General features: G+C 36.6%; 2 long non-coding RNA genes across 3 annotated transcripts in view; one reads left to right on the top strand and one right to left on the bottom strand.

The window, feature by feature from the left end:
* Positions 1–6,971, top strand: part of LOC136875531 (uncharacterized) — a 37,944-nt gene extending 30,973 nt beyond the window's left edge. For both annotated transcript variants that reach the window (XR_010860462.2, XR_010860461.2), the window contains one exon: positions 5,906–6,971. This is a non-coding gene — a long non-coding RNA (uncharacterized lncRNA). The remainder of the gene's footprint in view (positions 1–5,905) is intronic.
* A 3,039-nt stretch (positions 6,972–10,010) lies between these two features.
* The window catches only part of LOC136875530 (uncharacterized), a 44,203-nt gene continuing 31,161 nt past the window's right edge, over positions 10,011–23,052 (bottom strand). Inside the window, exon 4 of the long non-coding RNA XR_010860460.2 lies at positions 10,011–10,263. This is a non-coding gene — a long non-coding RNA (uncharacterized lncRNA). The remainder of the gene's footprint in view (positions 10,264–23,052) is intronic.

Consider the following 23,052-nt stretch of genomic DNA (forward strand, 5'->3'; position numbering starts at 1 on the left):
AATGTACAATTTATCATCACATCATAGCATTATTGTTTTTGGAATAACATAAGGTGCATTTCCATGATTCGGATAAGGAAGTATGGGCAATCTCTTTGAATTGCAGACAGAATACAGATATTTTGATCCATGAATTGCATTGGTGTAGGAAGGTAGTATTATTCAGTAGCTCCCCAACTAATAGTAATCACATTGAGAATAGCTTAAGTGAAGCCTCCGTGGCTCAGGCAGCAGTGTGCCGGCCTCTCACCGCTGGGTACCGTGGTTCAAATCACGGTCACTCCATGTGAGATTTGTGCTGGACAAAGCGGAGTTGGGACAGGTTTTTCTCCGGGTACTCCGGTTTTCCCTATCATCTTTCATTCCAGCAACACTCTCCACTATACTTTCATTTCATCTGTCAGTAATTAATCATTGCCCCTTTTAAAGGAGATTCCAAATACCACTTTTTACATCTGCAACATCTTCCATTTTTGAGATATAAGTATCCTCATAAAAATAATTCAACTTCTTCACTTCTTTCCAACCCCTCCCCCCTGAGGTGCACTTTCCAAAAACAAAAACTACGTGTTTCTTTATTTTTGAAGGAGATTCAAAATACCAACTTTCACATGTGCAACATCTTCAGTTTTTGAGATGTAAGTATCCTTATAAACAGAATCCAATTCCTTCTTTACCTTCCCCCTCCCAAGTCGATTTTACAAAAATGAAAAAAAAAATGTTTCTTTATTTTTTGAGGAGATTACAAATACCAATTTTTACATCTGTAATCTTCAGTTTTTGAGATATAAGTATCCCTATAAAAAATATTTTTTCACTTCCTTTCACCCTCCCCCTTAAGTGAATTTTCCAAAAACAAAAAATATGTGTTTCTTTAATTATAAAGGCGCTTCCAGATGACAATTATCATGCCTGTAACATATTCAGTTCTTGAGATATATATATCATAAAAAGAATTCAACTTCTTTTTCAACCCTCCCCCCTCGTCCAAGTTGATTTTTCCCAAAAAATGCGTGTGTCTGTATTTTGAAAGGTGATTCCAAATACCAATGTTCGCGTCTGTAACATATTTACTTTTCTTAGAAATAACCTCATACAAATAATTAAAATAATTTGTCAATTCTTTCACCCCCTTAAGTGGATTTTCCAAAAACAAAAGAATACGTGTTTCTTTATTTTTAAAGGAGATTCAAAATACTATTTTTTACGTCTGCAACATCTTTAGTTTTTGAGATATAAGTATCCTCATACAAAGAATTCAACTCATTTTTCAATTCTTTCACCCCGTCCTTAAGTGGATTTTCCAAAAAAAATACGTGTTTCTTTACTTTAACCCTTATTATCATTGTACAAACATGCGTTATCTCCATAACTGTCGGATTAATATCCTCCTCCTTTTGATTTTCCTACATCCTATTTAAAGCAGATTCCAAACCAATTTTTATGTCTGCAACATCTTTAGTTTTTGAGATATAAGTATCCTCATACAAAGAATTCAACTAATTTTTGAATTCTTTCACCCCCCCCCCCCCCCCCTAAGTGGATTTTCTGTAAACAAAAAAGTACATATTTCTTTATTTTGAAAGGAGACTCCAAACATCCAATTTTTTGACGTCTGTAACATCCTCAGTTTTTGAGATATCAGTATCCTAATAAAAAGAATTCAGCCCACTTTTCAGTCGTCTTTACCACCCTTAAGTAGTTTTTTTAGCTTCCAAATACCACTTTCCTTGACTTTAAGTTTTTGATGTATATGAATCCTCATAAAAACAATTCAACTTCTTTTTCACCCCCCATCCCCCCCTCGAAGTTGATTTTTCCCAAAAAATGCGTGTTTCTTTATTTTTAAAGGAGATTCCAAATACCAATTTTCACATCTGTAACATCTTTAGTTTTCTTAGGAATAAGTATCCTCATACAAACAATTCAGCTTTTTTCAATTCTTTCACCCCCTTAAGTGGATTTTCCAGAAAAGGTGTCTGTGGTTTGCTCATTTGCAGTGAATGGAAGACCATTCCACCTGATTCATTCAGTTGACAGAGATGTCTATGCATGTTCTTGCTATCAGTGTATCATGTAATAGCAGAAGCGTGCTTACTCTTCTTGGGAGTGTCACAAGGAACCGTCAATCAATGTTCAGAAAACTTGAAACTGATTTATAAACCATCCAAAAGAGCACTGTGAAATATGTAAAACCCTTGAATCAAGTTTGCCGTGTGGTTAGGGGCGCGCGGCTGTGAGTTTGCGTCCGGGAGATAGTGGGTTTGAATCCCCCTGTCAGCCGCCCTGAAGATAGTTTTCTGTGATTTCCCATTTTCACACCAGGCAAATGCTGGGACTGTATCTTAATTAAGGCCATGGCCGTTTCCTTCTAACTCCTAGGCCTTTCCTATCCCATCGTCGCCATGTCACCATAAAACCTATCTATGTCGGTGCGATGTAAAGACACTAGCAAAAAAAACCTCAAATATTATATCCTATCGTGCATGTATATACGAGTTACAGGGCGGTAAAGATGTGCGGGTGGGGGTCATCAGTGTCCAATTGGAGTGAAGTTATTTTGAACTGCTGGCGCGATGTAAGGAGATAGAGAGAGCATTGGGAGTGCAATAAACCATGTGAACATTGTACGCCTGTTAAACTACGTACGTATTTATTTCTTTTAAATTGTAACGCAGTAATCACAAAACTTGGTATTAATTTATACATGTTTTAAAGACACAATTAAATACTGACTGGCATTTGTGTTGTAATTGCATAAGGGATAAAAATATTCAAGGTAAACATTTAAACACTGTATGTATGAGTATGTACTGATTAAACAATTACATACTCACCAATAATGTGGCAGTTGTGTTTAATTTCCTTCAAGATATTCAGTCTCCTGTGAATGATAATGGAAATTAAGAAAAAAATGTTCGAAACACAATAGATTCATGCACCAGCTACATTTAAGTAAAGATAGCTGATGATAATTATTATTGTCCTCCATAAGGAATTCGCAAGTACCAGTTCCTTTTTCTGTGCTATTTTCAAAAGTTTCATTCGTGCTAATTAGGCCCGCTAATTTCCACCCATGTCCATGTGAAAAACGGAAGCGCGGTGAATAGTCTTGATTGTAGATCAATGACATGCATTTGATAATATTGTTATGCTGTTGCAAGTTCACATTGATATTATTTAACACAATGAAATCACAGATATGTTGGTCCATTGTTTTGAACATTAGGAAAAAATGCCTGTAACGGTTATTATTCAGAAGCTGTTTTTGCTGGGATGATTTGCATTTTTAACTTTTCAGGTTCATAGTTATTTAATGAAAGTACTTGATGTATTAAATTATTATCTTTGAGAGGCACCCAGGAATCCAACAGTAAACAGCTTGATGGACCAGTGTGAGGTAAAACTGTCAACTCCAAAAATATACAGAAAAGGTCTTTTGTCATTTTTCCATATTTTGACCACTGCACAATTAAATTAGGGGCTTTAAGCATACCCTGCTGGACAGCTTGACTTGGTGGCTTTGTTTCCTGCAGTACGATAAACAGACAGGGAAGGAGATGTCCCATGCATGATACAATTGGCATAATTATGAATGAATGTGTGTGTGTTTCTTACCACCGTGATCAAGTGTTCTCCCAGAATGCGATTCATTGTCGATGCCAGACTGATTTGCATTATACACATTATACCAAAATAAATGGTCCGTTATTGGACATTATAAATTTTCCAGCTAACTCATTCCCGGTTGCCAACGTTTCGCCCCCGTGAATCCAACCTAGCACACGGGGGCGAAACACTGGCAACCGGGAATGAGTTAGCTGGAAAATTTATAATGTCCAATAACGGACCATTTATATTGGTATTATAAATTTACTCATTCGGGACAAATATTTCAGGTTCCCTATGGGAATCAACATCTATGTCATTATACACATTGTCAGCACCATACTGTTCTATAAGCATCAATTGTCTAATTGTGTCTTCTCTCCAGGAATGCAGTATGTTGTTAGTAGTTTCATCTTATTCTTTTTCATGTGACGAACTGTAATTTTGTGTTGCACTTTCTGACAAAGGTAAATCAAGTGATTTGGCTTCTTCACGGGCCCATTTTTGTAAGTTCATATCGTCCACTATTAAGTTGTTTGCGCAAGGTTCCATACATTTTGTAAATACCACTCGTACAACTGCTTATATTTATCTGTGACTGTTAAACTAGAAGATAACTTGCCAATAGAATCCGCTTTTATAATATCTTCCTTAAAACTGTAGAACTGCATCTCGTGCTTCAATCGAGGATATCTGTTTTTCATAGAGTTCCATGTTAAGTGAGGAAATGTTTACTTTGACTTCCATTTCTTTGCACTCAACCATGTGTTTATAATCTCTTTTTTTCTTCCAATGACCATTCTACTCTGTTTTCCGGGCTCTGTGGACCTTCTGATGTTGATTCCTTTTTTTGATGAAGGTGAAGTAGATTCTTCTGAAGGAGATTCGTATTCATCGGGCACATTAATATCTAAAGTCTGTGCCTATATAATTTTTGTATCAGACTCATCTACTAAATATTGAAACATTGTCTCACCTTCTTTGGTTAAAAAGGAGAGCTGGAAATTGTCTTTAAAGTGATTATATAATGCATTCACTACGCTAAGAGAGTTCATTTTTATAGGGCGAAGCTTGCTTCGGAAAGACCCGTACACAACTCACGATGCCTCACTGCACTCACAGTGCTGTCTCCCCCCCCCCTCCCTCCTCTCTCTCTCTCGCTCGCTTCTCCTTACATCTTGCCAGCAGTTCAAAATAACTTCATTCTGATTGGACACTAATGATCCCCATCTGCACATCTTTACTGCCTTGTAAGTCTTATATACATACATGCACGATAGGATATAATATTTGAGGGTTTTACATATTTCAGTGTGCTTTTTCGGATAGTGTATAGATCGGTTTCAAGTTTTCGTAACACATTGATTGATGGTCCCTTGACAGAAGTTGCATATATTTGGTGATATACAATGGGTTTTCATTTTCTTTTTTCTAAGCACCATCTAAATAAAAGAATACTGGATTAAAGCCACTATATTTATTTAATGAAGCAGAGCTTTCAGCCAAATTGTATTGGCCTTCATCAGGGCATGTTAAGTTCCGCTTCCGACAGTGAGCAAAGAAATTCAAAGAAATGTGGAAGTCATGACCGTACTATCCATGGCATACCCCACTGATTGGACTCAAGGATCGTCGTGCTGTGATTCACCGCCCTCTGTCGATGGTTTTGTGAGTGTGTTCCACTGTTATGCATGTATTTCTGCAGTACAGGTCTCCATGCACCATCATGGAACAGCAGGACGCACTCGCGAAACCATCGAGAGAGGGCTGTAAATCACAGCACGATTCTTGAATCCAATTAGTGGGGTAGGCCGTGGATAGTATGGTCATGACTTCCACGTTTCTTTGAATTTCTTTGCTCACTGTCGGAAGCAGAACTAAAGATGCCCTGATGAAGGCCAATGCAATTTGGCTGAAAGCTCTGCTTCATTAAATATAGTGGCTTTAATCCAGTATTCTTTTATTTATTTACGTTAATACTATGAGCCACGAAAACCTACGTTCGTTACCATCTAAATTTATTTTACCTTGTGTGTCAGTGGTGGTGATTTGGAAAAAAAAAATGTAGGAAAGATAACATGGAGCATTTATAATGCAGTTTAAGGCTCATCTCCAGCCACTGCTTAATGTGAAAATAAATTAAGTCCAATATATAAACAAGATTTTTTTTTTTCTGATCAGCAGTATGTCATTCCATCTCTTGTTTCATTATAATTGCTCCTTGTTAACTTTCCTACATTGAAAGTAGGTTGTTATCTAATTGCTTTTGTAAATAATTTTTTTTTTTTTTGAACAGGAAACTCTGTGATTCATAGAAGTTTCGACGCTGGGGCTGGACACGTGAAATAAGGTGTTGGACTTAGGTGATATTTTTAAGCAGTTTTTCTGCCAAAATCAAGGAAAATTTGTACTTTTTGCTCTTATTTTTCATGTATTCAAGCATTTTTTTTTTGATATTGTAAGTTTCCAAATTAAATATTGATTTTGTTTTGTTATAGAACTGTATCAAAGGAAAAAAAAAAGAAAAAAAAAACTAAGTCCAAAATGTAAATAAACATTTTTTGAAGCAGAAGTGTTTTTAAGAATTATGTAAGTAACCTATTTATTATTGGTACATGTAAAAGGATTGATTGTTCAGGATTTGAAAGGTGAGATTTAATAATGCAATGTTAATTGTATAAGTTCTATTTATTTTTATCAGGCTTACATTGTATGGAAAAAGTACATGTAACACAGCATTCTTTTTAAAAATTGAGATTAATTAATTTTAAAACTGATTAGTGATCACATTTCAGTAATTCATGAGAAATTATTTAACCAGCAAATGTACAAGTAATAAATGAGACAAACTTGTCTGTACCTAAACTGAAATAATTAACCACAGATTTAACAGTAAGGCCATCCAGTATATTCTTTCACAGTTGTAATTACAATATATATATATATATAGTATAAAGGCATTTAAATCTAGGGTCTAGAGCTGTGCTAGAATGTTGTGGCAATAAAATGTGCAAATAATGACTAACGGGGAAGAAAAATGGGATACAATGAAGTGACCAGCTTGACAAATTGCAGCCAGCACCCTTCAGGAAGAAAGTGACCAGTAAATCCATACTGCAGACCAAAACAAAAGCCCATGCACAAGTGCCATAACTTCCCAGCTGAGCACTCATTAGAAATCATTTAAACAAACTTTCTTGCAAATGCCAGCATAAACACCAATAGCTTACTCTGTACATACTGAGATGAGAAAAGCTTAAGTATAATCAAAAATGAAAGCACAACTTCATGTTAAGACATACAAAATAAGTTTTTAGAATTTCCTACAAATATCTTAGCTTTTATTTTAAAAAGTAGTTTCAGTAAAGAATACCACCACTTGCAAGGGGAGGTCATGATGCCAACCTACAAACACTCACAAAGTAATAGCACACAACTCTTAAAAAAAAAAAAAAAAAAAAGCTATTTTGAAAGTGTCAAGAAAAGTTACAAGAGATTTAGCATGCCAGGTACCATCAGTAAATTAATTAAAATTCTTTCAAGGTCCACTTATTCAATACAATGACATTTTATTGTGATTCAATCACATGTCAAATGGTACTAGTTTCAGCATCGATGTGCCATCATCAGCCTTGAGTACAAATTAAACAATTATATATATATATTCCTAAACATCTAAAACACATAATGAAATACATTACATTAATGATACATGAGATAAGTTAAAATTATGTTACAATTGATTGCTGTTAATATAAAATTCTTAAAATTCTGGCTGTTCATTATATAGTTCAGTCTGTGTACATCTGGGATAAGTGAATTTGTGCTGTTGTATGCTGTCCATGTGAGTGACACTTATTCACTTGATATTAGGTGGTTCTGGGGAAGTTTACTTTGATTATGTAAGATCATGATATAAAGATGAATTCCCACTTCAATTTAAATCTTGAGCAGCTGCTCACATGGGCAGCATACAACAGCACAAATTCACTTATCCTAGATGTACATAGACTGAACTAGATAACAAACAGCCAGAATTAAGAATTTTATATTACAGCAATCAATTGTAACAATTTTAACTTATCTCCTGTATCATTAATGTATTTTATTATGTATTAAAATGCATTTTAGACGTTTTAGGAATATATATTATATAATTGTTTAATTTGTACTTAAGGTTGATTATAGCACATAGATGCCAAAACTAGTACCATTTGACATGTGATTGAATCACAATAAAACATCATTGTATTGAGTAGGTGGACCTTGAAAGACTATTTACTGTAATACCACTTCAATACAGAACACAATGAAATTCATAACTAAGGTACCATCAAGCGAGGGATTGTGACGCAGTGGTCAAGTGGTTAAGGTTCTCCACTTCAGTTATGAAGATGGCAAGTTCGAGTCACACTCTTCAACTTTTTGACATTTCCTGATTCCCTTTTTCCTCATGTTGCAAATGAGAGCAGCAATTAGTCACTGTCTGACCACATTGTGTCACGTAACGGTTGTGTGCGATGTAACCAAACCTGCTCATGGTAAGTTCGATTGGCATGGAGATCTCACATGTTGAATTATGACTTTAAAACCAATGAAGGGATTTATTCAATACTCTTTGTCCACTTATATGTGGTTACAAATACATACTAACACTTAACACTTTCAGGACATGTCTCTCCCTTTTTAGGGCATCTTCAGCCTCAATACAATCTTAAAAATATTACACATATTAAAAAAGATAGAAAATTAGCCTTGTAACCTTATTACTTAAAATATTGGTATACACAATGTGAAAATGGTAAACATTTGATAATATGGTAAAATGTCAATGGAGCACTGTCTATGGTCATTCTAAAATCATTTGGTCCAAGACAAACTTCTTATATAAATTTTGAAGTTCTAATAAAATGGTTCAATTTGTTATTTCTCCTAATGCGATAGTTAGTACGTTTTTTCTCTGACAAAATAAAAGAGATATCACAAACGCAGAAAAAGATTTCTTGCAAAAGACGTGGTCAAGGTCACTGCTTATGTCAGTATGAAGGTAGTAAAACACCAAGGGTAGTTTTAAATAATGTGGAAACTGAAGTCTCTGTATACAAATCGTGAGAAATGTGGAACGTCATGCAGGCATAATTTTGTAGAGTACCCTTGCCAAGAGCTTTCAGTAGTCTACTGGAATAATTGTTCTTTGTAAGGAAAATGAAAGAATGTCTTCAAAATGTCGTGAACAAAAAGAGTTCTGTTTGGCTATATTAGAGTGAGGACTTGTATGTTTGTTATAAACAGTTACCCACTACCTTCCGTTATATCAGTAAACACTCTTCTGTTGGCTCTGTTTCTTGTGTCTGTGCTGCAGTGGCAGGAGTGTATGGGGGGAGGTGGAGCTCTGTGTCAAGGCTGATGAAGGGGCAGAGTTATCAAGTTTGATGGAAGCAGGCCTACTATTTGGAGAGATGGAAGGAGCTTTAGAGCATAAAGTATTATACATATTAGGGATCCTAACTTTATCTGAACTGACCAAATTTAATAATCTAGGTGTTAATTCTTTTAATAAACTTTTAATGTCCATGACATCGTTAAGATTCTGATCTTTAATAAACGTCTGATCTAAATAGATATATAGGCTTTCTAGCTCGTTTAAAATTCTTCCTTTTTATATATTCCTAATTATTGCTAGATCCTTTTCTGTAGATTCAAATCAGTGACCAGTCTCCCTCATATGCAAGCTCATCGCTTAGTACTTCCTATGCTTTTCCGCATTAACATGTTCCATGTATCTTGTCAAAGATCCTTCCAGTCTGTCCAACATATGAATAATTACACTGTGGACATTTTAGTCTATATACTCCCAATTCCAAATGACAATTTTTGTTGTAACTGAATTATGTTCGTATGAAAGTGTTCTTGAATGTGAAGCTACACAAAGTGCAAACAAGTTCCCAGGAGAGCAAGTAATAAACAGTTGCAAAGGGCCATGGTTTACGTCGAGGACCTTTATATAAATCACTTACTGGATCCCGGCAACTCTAGAGATTAGAGAAGAGGCCGAATTACTGGGAAAGAAAACGTTTAAATCTATTTTGACAGTAATAGAAGAAAAATTTGTAATAGATGAAGAAAAAGGGGAAAAGAGGAGTAAAAAGCTGGTAGCAGCATGACTCAAACTTGCCATCTTCATAACTGAAGTGGAGAACCTTAACTACTCCACCACCACACACCAGTCTCTCGCTTGATGGTATCAGGCACGCTAAACCTTAACTTTTTCCAACATTTTCAAAATCACTTTTCGGAAATGTTTGAGAGTTCTGCGCTACTACTTTGCCGGTGTGTTTTTGTGATGTAGTACTACTAACCTACAAAGTTTGAACAAAATCAGTGATGCAGACATTGTGACCTCCCCTTGTTAGCCAAAAGGGACCTTAAGAACCAGTTCATTAATCCTGTCCAAGAGCAGTCAGGGCAGTACAGAACCTCCCTATATGAGTGCACAACACATTAATTTAGTGAAAGTTTGTTTAGGCCTGAGGACAAAAGGAACAAACATTTCTTGGCTAGGTAGCACACTGCAATTTATACTCTTCCAGTGAAACTCTTCTGTGCTTCAATACTGATATTTGGATGCAGATTTCAAGCTCGTATCAATGTTTCCTGGAAAGAAAAACAAATTTTGAATTGACATAGGCATTATACATATTGAGAAAAATATTGACAAAGTATGTTCATGCAACATATTCAGAGAAATATAAATATGTACACAAGTACACAAAAATTCACCAGCAGCAAAGGATATAGTTTTATAAATTCTCAAAACACAAGGATGTTCATAGAAAGTGGGTAGCCACTAGCCAAAGACATGATGCTTTGAACCCTGCCATCTACAGGTATGTTCATCCCATTTCAGGAAGATTTGAAGGAAAGCAATTTTCTCCAACAGCAGATTTTTGTGCACTTGACTGAATAGTACTAGAAATAAGTAATGGCCCATCTCTGGTCACAAAAGTGGAAGTCCCATACAGCATGCTACAAGATGTTATAGCAGTCTAAGAGAAAATAAAAAATATGGATGAAGAGATGGTAAACCTGAAGAAAGAAATCGAATTCTGCAGACAGGAGCGCAAGAAGAAATCCATATTTATTTATGGGGTGGAGGAAGACAAGGCAGAATCTAAAGTGGACATTATTTACAAAGTGGTGGATGTTATGCAAAAAAAAATGAAAATAAATTTCAGTGAGGTAGATATAGACAATGTGGAGAGAGTTGGCAAGGTGGGAGGGCACAGGCCCATAAAAGTGTCGCTGCTATCTTCATTGATGGCAGACATAGTGATAAGGAACGCTGGTAATCTACAGTGTGAGAACATTAGAATTAAGAGAGATTTCGGAAGAGAAGAGAGTAGAAATTTTAAAATTCTTAAGAAACATCTTGTGAAAGCAAAAATTCAGGGATTGAAAGCGTATATTAGTGGTCAGATACTCGTGGTGAGCGACAGGAATTGGACCCGAAAGTGGACAATATCGAAACTGAAATTAATGGATGAGAGTTTGAGGCAAGAAGAAACTAGCAGGGCTGACAGTTCGAGGCAAGAAGAAACTACCAGGGCTGATGTACATACTGTAAATGAAGGAACACTGAGTAGATGGGGTTCCTGGGAAGAGATCATGAAAAGAGCTGAAGAAAAAGTAAATGCAAGAAGGATGGAAGTAGTCAGGAATTTAATGGACGAATTAGTGTCGGAAGTCTGCGCGAGGGAAGAAAAAGAACCACAGGGGAAGACAAGCGGACAGAATCGGAGCGAGAATAATGGTTTGAGGGAGGAAGCAGAAGCAAGAAGTGCCGTGATCAAAGGGAGAAGCTTGAGTTTGAAGGACCTATGGGACAAAAAAGGAAAAATGGAAGGAATAATTACGAGAAGTAAAAAGTCAAGTAACAGTAGTAAGTAACATAGTTTGCCTATGATGGAGGACAGAAGCGTAGTTATGGTGGTGTTTGTATGTGTGTATTTACTCAAGTAATGGTGCCTGTATGTGTAGTATAATTGTAATTGAAGTGATGGTGTCTTTAGGTAGAAGATGGATAGACCAAGTGTATGGTATTTATTCAAGTGATGGCATGACTGAGATCGTATTGGTGAGTGATTTATTAGTTAATGATAAGAGGTATATATGTAAGGATATGTGGTATGGAATTGAAGAGAATGATTGTGGAGTGCGATGGATGGATGATAAGAGAGGTAGTGAAGCTTAGAGGGTATTTATTCAAGTGAAGAATGATAAGAGGTAGATATGTATTGATGTTTAGAAGTTGGATCAGAGTTTAGATGGATGGATGATAAGAGAGGTAGCGAAGTTTAGATGGTACTTACTCAAGTAATGATGTCTATATGTGTAGTGTAATTGTTACAAGTTTGGAGATATAAAGGAGGTTGGATGGTATCTACTGGAATTGAAGTGTTAAATATGAAAGGTGATGATAATAGATATATGATGGATGAATGATAAGAGAGGTAGCGAGGTGATAAGGTGTTTTTAAGTGTACTGTAATTGTATGGCACTTATTCAAGTAATGAGACTTGAGATATAAGATGGATAGATTGTTGAATTCGATGGATGGATGAGAAGAGGGGTAGCGAAGTCTAGATGGTATTTATTCAAGTAAAGATGTCTTAATGTGTATTATAATTGTTAAGTGAATGAGGACTGGAATTGAAGTGTTAAGTATGACGATGATGGATGAATGTTAAGAGAGGTAGCGAAGTTTAAATGGTATTGGTAAGTGATTTATTAGTTAATGGTAAATCGGCAAGCAAAGTTGGTTTTAGATGATTATTTAATTAGATTAAGCATGGTTGAATAAGATGAGCAGGAATAGATAGGTAGTGCAGTGATAAAGTTGCAACATGAGTAGAATACGTATTAGCAGAATGTGAGTGCAACGGAAGTATGGAATCAGCAACCACGAGGGAGTCAAGTAGAGGAAATGTAGTAGGAATGGAATGTGCTAAGGTTAGCGTGTATGGGGTCTGTGACATTCATAATACCGCTGAAGCATGGAATCAGCAACCCTGAGAGAGACAAGTAGAGGAAATGTAGGAGGAATGGAATGTGCAAAGGTTTGTGTGTATGTTCAGCAGGGGCATGGTGGCGAATGGATGATAAGAAAGATAGCGAAGTTTAGTGGGTATTTATTCTAGTAAAGGTGTCTTTATGATAAGAGGTAGATATGCAATGATATGTGGCATGGAAATGAAGTGAATGATTGAGTTCGATGGATGGATATTAAAAGAGATAGCGAAGTTTAGAGGGTATTTTTTCAAGTGAAGGTGTATGTATGGATATTAGGAAAGATAGCGAAGTTTAGAGGGTATTTATTCAAGTGAAGGTGTATTTATGTGTAGTGAGACAGTATTGGTTTTGATTTATTAGTTAATGATAAGAGGTACTAGGATAGAATTAGTATAGATTTAATGTTGTAATTAGTTATAGGCTTAATTTAGACGTAGGGGGTGCCCTAGCATGTGAGCTGGTCATCCGTCCATGTTAGAGGCAGCTTAAGATAGATTAGTATGTTAGAGGCAGCTTAAGATAGATTAGTATAGATTTAATGTTGTAATTAGTTATAGGCTTAATTTAGAGATAGGGGGTGCCCTAGCATGTGAGCCGGTCATCCGTCCATGTTAGAGGCAGCTTAACAGATTTAGCTAGGGGTGGAACCTTGCATGGTTGTCCGGTATTCCACCTGTGTAGGGTCCACCAAGTTAGTAGTATGTAATTTGGCTTAGGCTGGACATTGTTATTTTTCTTTATAACGGATCAAATGGGTATTATTACTGTAGATCTAAAGAAAAATAATAAATCTAAATCTACAGAGAGCAAAAAGAAACTCTTGGAGACTGTTTTGCAAAAAAGTGGAATCAAACACTGAAGCAGCAAGGCTACAGAAGGTTCTTAAAAAGGTACATATAAATCAGGTGGGAACACTGGAAAAACCCAATGGAACATACAGTCAGACAGGAAAGGAGATGCTGGAGGTGTTGCTAGCTTATTTTCCTGAGGCTGAGGAAGTAGAAGAAGATATGGTTGAAACAGAGGCCAGACCACAAAGAGCAGATTGGAACTGTGTCAACCGATTAAGCCTAACCATGTGAGGTGGGCAATTAACAAGTTTCAGCCCATAAAAGCTCTGGGGCCAGTTGAGATACTCCCAATACTCCTGCAGGAAGGATGGGAGAATCATCAAGGCCCTGACAGACTTTTCTAGAGCAAGTCTAGCTCTGGGGTACGTGCCAAAATCATGGTCTAAGGATAAAGCGGTATTTATACCAAAGCCTGGAAGGGCAAACTATGCCCAAGCTATAGCCTATAGACCATTATGCTTAAACTCCTTCGTGCTAAAAGCAATGGAGAAGATACTGGATAAATACATCCAGAAAACTGTGCAACTGAACTCAACCTTACATGAAAATCAGTTTGCATACAGACCTGGCAGATCCACTGAGACAGCACTCGATTTGGTTTGCCAACTAGAGGCAAGCCTAGAATACAAAGAAATGGCTCTGGCAGCATTTCTACCCTGTAGACATGAAGGGGCCTTCACTAATACAACCTACAACTCAATGATTGAAGTTCTTGAAGAGTAGGGTGAACAAAACTGTTGTAAAATGGATTAGATCCATGTTGGACGGGAGGAAAATGAAGGCAAGCCTGAAGAGAATTTGTCAGGGTGCAGTACTAATCAAAAGTAGCGTAGACTTGTGGTATTCCACACAGTATGGTACTACTCACAGGTAATGAAATTCGCACATGAAATACAGACCTATGGTGTTTCGCACATTGCAGCACCATTTACAGGCAATGCAAACCTATGGTGTTCATCACATAAGTGTACTAACCACAGGGACTCTTGCTATCCCATGGTGTTCCTCATATAGTGGGTACTAATCACAGGTACTGTAAAAGCCAGCACTGTACTCTTGCTACTAATCACAAACTATTTGGTACCCAACATAGTGGTACTATGCACAAGTAAAAGTGACCCATGGTGTTCCCTGCATGGTTGTACTAATCACAAGTAGTTTCATGGTGCTAATTCTATCATCCCTTGGTCGCCCCTATTAGTTGCCTCTTACGAGCATGGGGTACCGTGTATTCTTAGTCTGCGTCCCCCACCCACAGGGGGTTGTGTGTTTGGTCCGTGAGAGGTATTTTATTTCCCTTAAGTCAGCCGGAAAGCCAGTCAGGACCCCCTTATCCGCCACCTGGGACACGCCACGTGGGAGTATCACCTCTCCCCCTGCTACGCCAGCATAGTAGGTTCATGGAAAAGCCCAATCTTGGACACTAAAATTAACAGAGTAATAACAGGGCAAGTTTTACACATGCCAGCTGATCATACAATTCCACAGTATATCTTTGAGAAACCATTTGAGATCCAGATAACAAAAAAGGAAGATTGGGACATTAACAGATGGAAAACTGGTAGGGAAGATATTGTGTGGTGGACAGATGGCTCAAGGACTGAGATGGGAACAGGAGGAGGGATCAATAGGGAAAGACCTGAGAGATCAATTCAAACTAGTCTAGGCAGGCACACTACAGTTTTTCAAGCTGAAGTGATAGCCATCATTACATGCCTTGAGGGAAAGCTGAAAATTTACTACAGAGATAAGAACATTTTCATATTTACAGATAGCCAAGCAGCCATTAAGGCACTTGAAACTGTCCAGATTACATCCAAAATTGTTTGGTATTGTCGTACACTTCTCCTGAAGCTCTCAGAGTACAATGTTGTTAAAATATGGGTACCTGGGCATGCAGGCATAGAAGGTAATGAGAAAGCAGATAAACTGGCAAGAAAAGGGTCAGAAATGCCTTTTGTGGGCCCAGAACCAGTATGTGGGATCTCTTATAGACAAGCCCAACTTTACATAGGTAAATGGGTACAAAAGAAACAAATGGAAAACTGGAAACATGTTCCATGCTTTCATGCTTTCAAAAGAACTAATAAAGAGCCCAAACAAGAAGCATACTAAGGAACTGCTGATCCAGCCCCGCGGTGTATGGGGCAACGTGCCTGCCTGTCACCCGGAGGTCCCAGGTTCGATTCCTGAACGGGTAAGGGGTTTTTAATTGTAAATGATTAATATCCCTGGCCTGGAGACTGAGTGTGTGTCGTCCTTAACGTTCCTTTTCTCACATTCAACACTTTACACTTCCGCCATTTACATAATACACCCAGGTTCCTCACATATGGTGCAAGTAGGGGCAAAAGATCATAGATCGATGCCCAAAAAAAGGAACTGCTGGAACTCAGCAGTAAGGTTCCATCATAATATTCAATATTGTGCATTTTACATCAATGAATCTTCATGTGATTTGCTACATTGGAGACTGGAATGATTTGAAGCAGCAATTGGAATGTGTAAACTTTTGCTGAAGACTAGGAGAGAACTTGTATATAAAAAAAAAAAAAAGGATACTTTTACCAATATAACATACAATAATCTTTAAACATATTTATTGTTCCAAATCTAAAATTGAATATTCAAAATACACCCAGTCCCAGACTTTTTTTTGCACAATACATTAACCAAAACAAATTACAGCATTTTACACATGGAACTGATGTGCAATGATTCAAGAACATTCCCCATGAATTAAGACATCCAGCAGCACATAGATGCTTTATATTTTCTGTTAATTGTTGAACATCACACGAACACATCGGCGGTTTTCTGCAATGCAAGGATGGGAAAGTGCTAGGATTAGGAAGGTAGCAGCCATGGCCTTAAGGTACTCAATCATAATATGCTCATCTCAATGGCATTATTGAATCCTGCATGTAAATATTATTATTATTATTATTATTATTATTATTATTAGATCTGTTTTGTACTGCTCATATTTTGGTTTTTCTCTTATTGTAATCCCTTGCCTGGTGTAAAAATGGGAAACAATGGAAAACCATTTTCAGGGCTGCCAACAGTAGGATTCAAACCCACCACCTCCCAAATGCAAGGTCGCAGCTACACAGCCCTAACCAAACAGCCAATTCTTTCTGTATAGATGCTTTACAAGACAACCCAAGAACATAATATTTTAACTGCTATTATATGCTGAGGTAGGAGAAACATGACCTGAAAACTACCATATTTACTGACCAATCTATATATAAAAAATAATAGTTTTGTCTGTACATTGCTCAGAATTTAAGAAGAATGGCATTTCTGCATTGGTTGTGTCCACAATAACAAGGAAATGCATTTTTTAATTTTCCATCTGTCTGCCTGGGCTTCATGAGAAAATGGCTAAAGAGAATTTAATGAAAATAAGTACTGGTATGTAAAGTCTGGGAATGAGGCACTACAATCTAGGCTATAAATAATTTTATTCTTGCTGAGTGAAATGGTAGTTTAGGGGAAGGCCTAAAATTTAATTCTGAAGTATTTATGTTAACGTCCTATCAATAAATACTACATAACCAAAGTTATATAGAATTAAATATCCAATTATTTATGTCATACATTTTTACTGGACCAGCTATGATAGATATTTGTGAATTTAATTTTTTTGCTAGGTCCATATCAACACTAAACTACAAGAAAATGGGTGAACATAATTTAATGAAAATCTGTATAAATAAAGTCTGGAAATAAGGTACTACAGTCTAGGTTATAAATAATTTTTATTCACACTGGATGAAATGGTAATTTAGGGGAAAGTGCCTAAAATTTAATTTTTAAATACCTTTGTTATAGGTTCTATGGAAAAGTATTATAACAAGTTATAAAGAATACAAGTTCCAATCATTTATGTTTATCATTGTTAACATGGAAATAGTTTAATCGTGTCAACTGGCAGCGTTTCCCCCCCCCCCCCCCACGATTGTCTTGGAGGTGTAAAACTGCGTGGTCATCTGTCTGTATTGAGAAGGAAAAATGTGGAAATGATTGTAAAAAATTACAAAAAAAAATGAACGATCGCTTGAAGAATAAGACGAGGGAGTCTTGAAAGATGTAATCAAAGTGCTGTAGATTTCTCTGGGCATCATATTATATATAGGGGCATAGTTGATAAAATTTCAAGATATTTCCCTCTCGAAAGATGTACAAAATCTATATTTTCATAGTTTTTATAGAAGAGATCAAGATCCAAGAAGCTGAAATTAAGAACATCTTGCATCCACCTGCCAACCTTGGAATGATTCCTCATGGATTGGCTCCATTACTTGCATTGCTGTACCACATGTGAAATCTGATTGTTTGAACTCTCTTCAATTGCTGTTTATCAAAACTCATACCAGAATTTTCTGGGTATGCTCTGCATTTTGAAATTTATATGAAATAATCACTTTTCTTGGCAAGTTTGGAAGTGCATATTATTTTCTCCATTATTTGGTTTGGAGATTGAAGACAATGGATAGAGAATGAAGTTCACAGAACTATTTGAGGTAACGTTTAAGGTAAGAACCCTTGTTTTTGGGAAGTAGTATTCAGATTAACATTGTAGTTACTCTGTCGGTTGTGTAGGTATTTATTACCAGTTTCTTATTTCTGCTCCTAAATTTTCAAATTGATGATGCTTGTTTAAAGGGGCCTAACATCTAGGTCATTGGCCCTAATGGTACAAAATGAGACTAAATGCAATGACAATGGCTAAGTCCAAAATTCATCCACTGACCAGAATTTAAAACATGATTGAATGGATGAATATGAATTTAAAACAATCAGTGGATCTGACATGTAGTGCCTCACCTTCCCAGAAACTATATTAAAACAGTAGTATCACTGACCAATGGACTACTTTCAAAGCACAATCCTGAATCGATGATGCTTGTTGTCTAAACAGGTTCAAAATCCAGGTCAGCCACCCCTCACAATGGTACTTACTGCTAATAAAATAGAACCATGGTATTTTTCAAGTTGTGGTACTAATCAAAAGTAGTGTAAAATCAGTGTTCCAAACATTATGGTACTACTCACAAGTATTGTATGTCACACAAGTAACTCAGACCTATGGTGTTTCTCACATAGGTGTACTAATCACAGGGACTCTTAATATCCCGTGGTGTTCCTCACATAGTGGGTACAAACCACGGGCAACATAAGCCCGTGATGTTCCGCATATAGTGGTACTAATCACAGGTACTGGAAACCCACAGTGAATTACTCTCTGCTGCTACTAATCATAAACCTGTTGTGTACCTAACATAGTAGTACTACTCTCAAGTAAAGGCAACCCATGGTGTTCCTCGCGTGATTGTACTAATCGCAAGTAGTTACGTGGTTCTAATTCAACATCCCTTGGTCATCTCTTACGACAGGCAGGGGATAGCATGGGTGTATTCTTCGTCTGCATCCCCCACCCACAGGGGGTAATTTTCAAATTAATGACCCATTTCTCAGCATGTTCTTGTTAAAACGAAAGGTCTGAAATGAAAATTTGTAATTTCTGTCAGCACACACATTTCCTCAATGGTACACTTAGACTACTTCCATGTTTTATGCATTGTCCAAGAAAATTATTTTCAGTCATGTTCTTACCAGTGGTAAGGTCTACTTTAGCATTGTTTACATTCATATCCCCCATATTTTTTGATGCACAATTATACCAGTTTCCAAGTATTTGTAAAACACCAGTCAGCTTTCACTGAACTTCTGCTTACTGCTCAGAGAACCACAATCTTCAAATGACTTTACTGCAGTTGCAAATTCTGTACATCTTGCTTTCACACTGCACATTGGATAATGTACCACAACTAAAGGGAAGGAGCAAGCAATAAATCTACAAGACACCTGTTACTGAGGTAACAGTGTTTTGGGACCCTCTTCATTAACATTTTAGATCTGGCAAACTTGCCATGAAAATCGGTGTCACTAAGAATTTATTTCCAATTTGTCTTCTACTGTTATTTCTTATACGACTTCATGTCGCATACTTAATGTTTATTTCCTCTACGTGTTGAGCGCTTAGCTAATAACTTTCAAATACTTTGTGTTGTTCAACTGGGCACGATTAGTGCTATTCAGTTTTTGCTTAGTGCTGCTCTCTACGGCAGTTGGTGTAATTTGTCGGCGCTGTTTCTGACGAATCGGTGCACGGTTTCACCGTGGCCAGGCAAACTAATTCTGGTGAGCTTCTGGCCACCATGACTCGTCGCTCTACTACAATGAAGGACGCGTTTTGAGTCCTCTGCGTGTCCTGGCTTCGGCTTGGATCATGGACCCAGGCTAGTTTGCTCCAGTGCGAGGTTATTTTCATCCTCAGAAGATACTTTTTTTTTTCTCTTTTGGAAACCATCCTCACATTCTTTTAGATTTGTAGTGAATTAAGCATCATTCTAGATAAGCACATATACGCAAGTATGGAGTAACTGGTGCTAACGTGTTACTGCAAGTTTGGAGGTGAATCTAAGTTTTCTTCATGCTTTTAATTTTATATTGCCTTCAGAGACAAAGATGATTTTACGAAATATCCACTCCTTGGGATCTTTTATATGTTTGGTATCTTCAAATATTGCGTCCAATGTCCTATCTTGGTACCGTATCTTATTCTCATCTGAAGTCATTCATGAAATCAGGTTTAATGTTATAAATCTAATTTATATCTCCTAAAAGGTCGTAAATTATACATGTAATAATGTTAATTATGTTACATCCACATAGTGGGTTGAGAAAATTTTACTAACTTAATTTTTTGGGAGGGATAAGCTATATTTCCCTATTATGTAACTTAAGAAATTATACCTATGGAAGGTTTAACAGCCATGCAAGTTTTCACCAGGGATTCAAAATTTTGGTCCTATTCCTTTCTTAAAATCTACTTCCTACTCCACTTTAAATTTTTTAAAAACTTCATTTTATATTTTTCTATCTTCCTGATTCTCTTTTGTTCTTCCCTTGTAATCAACTATTGTTGTGTCTTGATTTCTGGATTAGTCGATTCCTTTTGCTTATGGTGTATGTACATTGCCATGGCGATGGGAGCGATGGTGATGGTTGTTAATTGTTGATTGATCTGTTGGAGTGATTATTTTTTTCCTGTAATGATCTTGCATCTTGGAGTTTTGTCGAGTTATTTTCCCTCTTTAAGTTACCTTATGAATTTTCCTTATCTTACTAGTATTTGATTTCTATGTTTTTGGGACAGGTTATATAATGTTAATTCTGTCTTGAGTTAGAAATTTGATTCCCTTGTGGAAACTCCCTGGATGATACTTATCCTGACGAAGTGTAACTAAATTTAAAAAAAAAAAAATCATCCCTTAAAAATACCTTTGAGTTGAATGAGGAAAAGCATGAAGTTACTCAGACATCACAAAGTTTTCTGGTTAGTGTAATTGTAATAGTTATAATTATATTTTCTTTCTTTGATCAGCCAGCCATGTTTAAGGTTAATTCAACTTTACTGATCTGTTAACTATTTTAAAACATTTTTTTCCTAAAAAGGTTGATTTTCTCGTAATTTTAATTTACACTTGTTTTCGGCATTAAAATTAATTTTATTTTCTTTAAATGTGTGTTTTCCTTTAACTTATCAGTTCGATACCATGTGTAACGGTTCAAATCCCGTTACAAGATGATATCTGTAATTTTATTATTTTATCTGTATTATTATTATTATTATTATTATTATGTTAGTATTATTATTATGTTAGTATTATTATGTTATCTGTGATATTGTTACTATTATTGTAATTATCCGTTTTATTCAATTCGATTTTGCAATTGCCTGTTGCTTGCAAGATTGTACTTAGATGTATGCATATATACGTATGTGTAGAATAACACTCAATACCTGTACAGTGAGAATTGTTGTATATATATCAGAGATTGGAAGTGACGTTGTTATATTGCTATACCACTGGCGATTCTGCCAAGTCATCGCCGCGCCATGGCTACGTCATCGTATTTATTTAGAATATGCGCTCGGAGAGTCGGCCGCCCCGAGCGATTTCACCACTGTATGTAATGTCTGTCGCGTAGGTGGGAGTATGTCATTGTTATTTCTGGAGATTACGTAGCTGTGTCAACCAACGTCTATAAAAGGTGGGTGCATATTGTAGCGTCAGTCATTAGTTATACGGATGCAGTACAGTGAAGAAGTCTACTAGATCAAGAGGCCTTAGTTGGTCAGTGAACGAGTGTGAACGAGAGATGGTGAAGTCTCAGTGAGCCATTAATTATTGGTCATTGAGAGAGTGAGACCAAAAGGTTGGTCGCTCACTCAGTTGAAGACACGGACGCAAGGGCTTACCATGAAGTCAGAGAGGGCAACCCTGGACCTGCCAAGAGGTAATACCATATTGACTTACAAAGAAGTCAGATGATATGGAGAAGAAGCAGTCACAAGGATGTATCACCAAGTTAGGCGTGACATCTACAGTAAACACCAGATCAATGGATTACGTCGTAATTACACTCAAAGTGTTGAAGGTACAGTCAAGTGAATCAGTGAGGGAAATATTTCGTATAAATTGTTAAATGTCCGGTCAAGAAGAATTCAAATTCATGCCTAGTTTCATTCAGTTGCAATGTCATAATTTCATATTCTCATCTGTTTTATCGCAACAAGACTCACTATTTTTGATATATTATTTAAAGAATATATATTGTTCTATCAAACGAATTCATAGTTTTATTTCAATGAAAGTAAAATATCTTAACCTCAAAATTAATGGGGAAACCGAACGCCAATCTCCTTTTCCCAGAACTTATATGGTATGTTGTCAAAAGTAAGCTTATTACCCCACACCCTAGAGATAGTCAAGAGTCTCATTCTATTGCTGTACTGAGTGACAGCTGGCGCCCTTCAAATAACGTATGTGTAAGTAAGCAGGTAACAAGTGTGAGTACAAGGTTCGACGAGTGTGTATTTTATTTAATGAATGTTAATTTTCATAATTTCCATTTTAAATGCAGATATTCAGATTTTTCAATGTAATCCAGATTTATATAATATTTGTAAAGTTAGTCAGCGAGTTAAGGAACATTACACATGACAGGTTTTATTTTAATCCACGGATTATTTGCGACACCCCTACCTGCCTAAGGTAAGTTTTTGTCTATTTTCATTTTAAAGTTGTGTTTTTGGAGGTGATTTTGGGTGCTTCCAGGTCTATTTATATTTGTATTGGCTCATTGGCGGTACCAGGCCAGTACACACCCCTCGCCAATAAATGTTGAAGATTGCCCACTAGAGACAGCTGGGAAGTGGAAATGAGCACATCAGAGGCTGAGAAGAGATGTAGAAGAACTAGAATTGATTAGAGCACCATCTCTTCGAAGATGGCGTATGACTTGGAGATTGTCCTTGTGTTTTTGTTTGACGTCTCCTTTCTGTTGCTCCTTCTGATGCTGATCAGTTATTTTATTGTATGTTCTTATCTTCCTATAAATTACTTCTCACTTGCTTCTTCCATTCTAAAACCAGTCAAGATTC

The sequence above is a fragment of the Anabrus simplex genome, chromosome 6 (assembly GCF_040414725.1).
Source record: "Anabrus simplex isolate iqAnaSimp1 chromosome 6, ASM4041472v1, whole genome shotgun sequence".
Classification (NCBI taxonomy): domain Eukaryota; kingdom Metazoa; phylum Arthropoda; class Insecta; order Orthoptera; family Tettigoniidae; genus Anabrus; species Anabrus simplex.